Source organism: Lygodium microphyllum, chromosome 9 (assembly GCF_053477565.2).
Source record: "Lygodium microphyllum isolate KBCC chromosome 9, Lygodium_microphyllum_v1.1.10, whole genome shotgun sequence".
Classification (NCBI taxonomy): Eukaryota; Viridiplantae; Streptophyta; class Polypodiopsida; order Schizaeales; family Lygodiaceae; genus Lygodium; species Lygodium microphyllum.
In genome coordinates, this window is record NC_141143.1 from 70,022,174 (window position 1) to 70,027,383 (window position 5,210).

Below are 5,210 nucleotides of genomic sequence, written 5' to 3' on the forward strand. Positions count from 1 at the left end.
TGTGTGCTAGTCTTATGTACATGGTTAAAACAATCCACTGCTTTTATCTTTCATGTTTATGAGGATGATTACAGTAAAAATCATAGCTTTTGTCTTTCATGTTTTGTGGGCATGATTATAGGTCCTAACAGGAAAGTCGCTGTCTTTTTAAAACTAAAGTTTTTGTCTTTCATGTTTATGGACATGATTATGGTCCTAATACAGGAAAGTTGCAGTCTTTTCAGCAACTTGTGCAACCTCATAGGCCAAAGATTTTTGGAACGATTGTTTTTCTCGGTTGTTATAATTATTTATCTTCTTGGAATCATTCTATACTTTGGACATTTTTTACAACATCAAAACATCTTGCACTCTATCGGTTTAAAAATCAGGGGAAAACTTATATTCTCTAACACAATCATTAATTCCTATTCCGTAAAATCACTTATACTAGATTACTCCCATTCAAGGTCAATTGTTAATTCTCCACTTTTCAACTACCCTCCCTTGAAATATAAATCAGCAGTCTTCTTCACTTTCTTACATTTGCAAAATAAATTTTCTCGATTAGATGCCAAAAAAAGGTTATTATTCAGAGCCAGAATTGGTGTTGTAGATTTCACATTATTCATCTCGGTTAGATGACTGACATAATTGTTTGATTGTTTGTAGATTTTTGCTGTGCAGTGGTATTATTCACTCACAGCCAAAATTGGTGCTAAAGATCTCTGGCTTCACCACTGTAATTTCAAATGTGCTTACATAGTAAAGCTAATAATAGTTGGTCGCATGTTGCACTTCACCAAACTATACATGAACACCCAATAGATATATGTCCACTTTGATGCACGATGTGAGATATAAACCATCGCAATACTGATTGTTAGATTTGTAGGTATACTCACCATGCACATGAAAGGCTTTGCATTCTTTTGTACATAAAAGGCTTCACATTCTTTATCACCATACAACTTCAAGCATCACTTAAACGGACCATGGACTGCGTTCTTTTTAACATTTAAAGGATGTGAGTATCATTCTTATTGCTTTTCATTCTTGTTACAAGATCTTGCTTTCCCTTCCCTCTTCTTGCTCAGAGATTGCAAGATCTGCAGTTCGCTACCTTTGGATTGAATGACTTTTGCATGTATCACTACATCCCTCTTGTCCTAAGCTTCAATTCGAGTACTCTCTTGCTAGGGTTTGGAGAGAGGTTTCTCATTACTCACAGTTTTTATCCACCATAGCTAAGCTTGTAAGCTTGTATCTTCCTCCATCCTTCAACAATCTTTGATCATCATACATAGGTCTCTTTAATGTCTCAGGTGAAACCTTTGGAGCATAGCTATAAGTGATTTTACTCTCTTGCCAAATAATAGCCAATATGAATCTAGGGGCAGATTTAGGAGAGCCATGTTAATCGCCTTCTATATCAAATGCTCCTCTTTGCCCATGGCTCCTACTAAGGCAAGGGTGGATGTTGAAGCTCATCTTCCGAATAGTGCTCCTTGGCTTCAAGATTGAAGGATTCAAGCTCCATACAAGCTTCCATGGCTACTCTCAGCAAGTGCTTTGATTTGGAAGGAACCCTCCATCTTCGATATCAAGTGAGCTCAACTCTCACCTCATTTCAATCTCATGGATCAGATCCAAAGATAAGAGGATATAGATTATTAAGAGCAGTCTCTTCTTTTCCTCGCATTGCCATCCGTCATAGCTAGAGTAAAATTCAGCTAAAGAAACATGAATAGCACTGCTAAGACAACACCTTGTTGCTAAACACAAATTGTGAGAGATATTCAGATTGCCTTACCCACTTTGGCTAATGCAAGGGTGATCTTACATGTGAAGGTTGGCTAGATGCAACATGTTAATGGTTATTGATGTTGCCTCTCCCAATCTTTGCTATAGTTACTACTGTCACTTGTCCCAAAATAGTACTTCCTTTAAGCCATGATAAATTGCCACTTAATAAATTTTTGGTTGTTAATATATACCAAAAAGTATTACGTTAGTTAATATGAAATATAGAATTCATTGTAGGATAAAATGCTCAAAAAGTTCTATAAAAGGAACTCATTGTGCACTACACTTTCATCCCCCACTTTGCTCATATTTGTAATGAACAAATCATATTAACTTTAGTGGCTAAGTAAGTCAATGAGAGTAAGTACTCTAATTTCCTTGAAGCTTTGGTACTTCAATAAGAATTTGTATTCATATAGCTAATCTTGTGAAGAAAGAGAAAGGAAAATATATCCATGGACATGGATGCTAGATGAGGATTAGAATAATAGTTGTGTGATTGCCCCAATTTCTAAGATCCCAAATGGCAACAAATTGATTTGGAGGGTGAAATTTGGAGCCCATGTAGGTGCCCCAATGATGCCAGGTCATCCCTCAAAAAGTTATCCCTTTGCAAATTGATTCCTCCTCTTCAGTTGGTTTGATTTATTCCTCTTTAGTTAGGATTGAAGAATATATGTGAACAATCTATGTAATGGAAAAATGCAAGCAATGTATTAAGACACTCACGCATTAGCATTAGCACCCTTATGTGATGCATTTATGTATGACTATAGGCAAGATTGTCTTGAATTGGGACACTTGGAATGTTTAGTAATGTAATCATGGGTACTAACATAACTTAATATGAACATATCATCTGTGCAATGCAATGGCCATCATATTATACATCTACTTGAAGCATTGGATTCTCATTTTCTTAGACAGGATTAGGATTATGTTTGAAATATTTGAGTCAAATCTAATATGACTAATCATACTAATGAAATATTTGATTGTGTACTTGAATGATTTTTTCTTATCTTCCATTCTAGCTATAGAAATCCTCAATCAGAGCTCTCCCCAACTAAAGCCATGCCCACTTTTGTACTACGGGTATTGTTGGACTACACATGCTTTCTTTGTTTGAAGTTCATGCGTGAGATCTAGTATTAACTAATTACAGATGCAAAATTTGATTATTTAGATTTAAAATAAGTCATTCGAAGTTATATACCCCCTCAAGTTCCTGTCAAATAATTTCTTGCATGAAAGGAAGGAAAATAACCTATTCTATGTGGGGAACCTTGGACAACTGATTAGAGGGAAAAATGAAAAAAGCAAGAGCACTAAAACCAGCATGACCAATATGAGGATGATGATGGGGGCAAGATGACTTATATGAGGACAATGATGGAGACCAACCATTAATGGGTAAAACAAATGTCGTGGACAATGATTATTGCAAGGAATTCTATGAAGTCTTCTTTGACTCCAATAGTATACCAATTCCATGGCCCAATGTAGTGGCCATGCATACAACTATTATTTAAGGCTACACCTATTTTCCATATCACATGCTTCACATGAGCTACAAGAAAAGCATATAAGGCATAACATTTGCAATGCTGACATATTAAAATTATTATGCTTTTGAGCATGGTATGGGACATGCAGGATACCCTTTTGACCCAAGGTATTACTCCAAATCTTATGAAAAGATGAGCCGCATTTAAATCAAGGTGGATTCCTCTTTGATCTAGGTGATAAACCTTAAAAGTGTTAATTGAATGCCCCATATACCCCACCCTAGAATGGTGTTGTCAAGTGTATGAATAGGACTATTTAGGAAAGAGACCATGATATGCTTAGTCAAATAGGCTTACCGCATCACTTTTGAACGGAGATAATTATTACAATCGTGCATCCCAGAAATAGATCCCCATGCACTGCTCTTGGTGGTAGAGTTGTAGACGAGGTATGGTTTGGTAAACCTCCCTTGTATAGACACTTGCGAGTCTTTGGATGTGAGGCTTTCTACCATATTCCCAAAGACAAGCACAATAAGTTGAGTTCAAAGTTTGTCAACTGTATCTTTCTTGGATATTTTGATAAACTTGTCACCTTGGAGGATATTCGATGCTAGTTTATGCTCACTTTGAAAATATTGTGTTGATCTATAAAGGCAGCTTATATACATTTGGTCTTTAGTTGGCTATTTTATACTCAAAAGATAGTCGGAATATTTGGGACAGCTTACACAAAAGTCATATGTATTTGGGAGTCCTAAACTATCATTTTTACATCAATTTTATGTTGGTTTGATATTTGGATAGCCATATTTTGAATTTATGGGGTACTCCATTTGTAGTTTATTGGTGTATTTTGGGCTTGCAATTGGGTATTCCTTGCCTACACTTGGTAACTAAGAAGAACGTTATTGCATTGAGGAAAAATACATTAGGGTGAAGTGAATCATTAAATTAGCTTGAAGAACTACTTACCTTCCCTATGACATTGGCAAGAGTGATCAACAATGCCTTATACCATGTAGGAATGGGTGCTGGATTTCTATGTGCTTCCACCCATACCTTTTCATTATCAATTAACTTGTCAAAAATAGAGGTATGGTCAACTTGCCCTAGCATTCTTACTTCAAAAACCCCAAGCCTTCTCCTATTCTTTGATCGCCCTCGAAAAGGGTGACATGATCTTGTCTTTTGAAATCCAATCTCACCATGATGGAGGGGTTAATATTTACTTTTTGCAAATATATTATTTCATAGATTTCCTAGCATCAATAAACAATTGTGATTTGATTTAACACAATGGCTGAGTAGAACAAAGCCAGGTTGAGAGAGAGAGAGAGAGAGAGAGAGAGAGAGAGAGAGAGAGAGAGAGAGAGAGAGAGAGAGAGAGAGAGAGAGAGAGAGAGAGAGAGAGAGAGAGAGAGAGAGAGAGAGAGAGAGAGAGAGGTGTATCTTTTTTCTGCCAAGAAGATAGCCCCTTCTCCGAAAAAGAATGATTCCATAAGTCCCCTCCCAAATAAAAGAGGATACTTGTGAATTTATTTTTCACACGGGAAGGGGTTGTCGACAACCCCTTCTTAGCAAATAAAAATTCTACAAGTCCCATATTTCAACTGTAGAAGGACATATGGAATTTGTTTTCGCTGAAAAGGGGCTATTTGCAACTCATTATTCGACAAAAAATAATTCCATGTACCCTCCTTTGTTTGGGAGAGGGGACTTGTGGAATCATTCTTCATTGAAGAAGGGGCTAATGATAACCCCTTCCTACTGAAAAAAAATACATCACACACACACACACACACACACACACACACACACACACACACACACACACACACACACACACACACACACACACACACACACACACACACACACACACACACACACACACACACACACACACACACACAC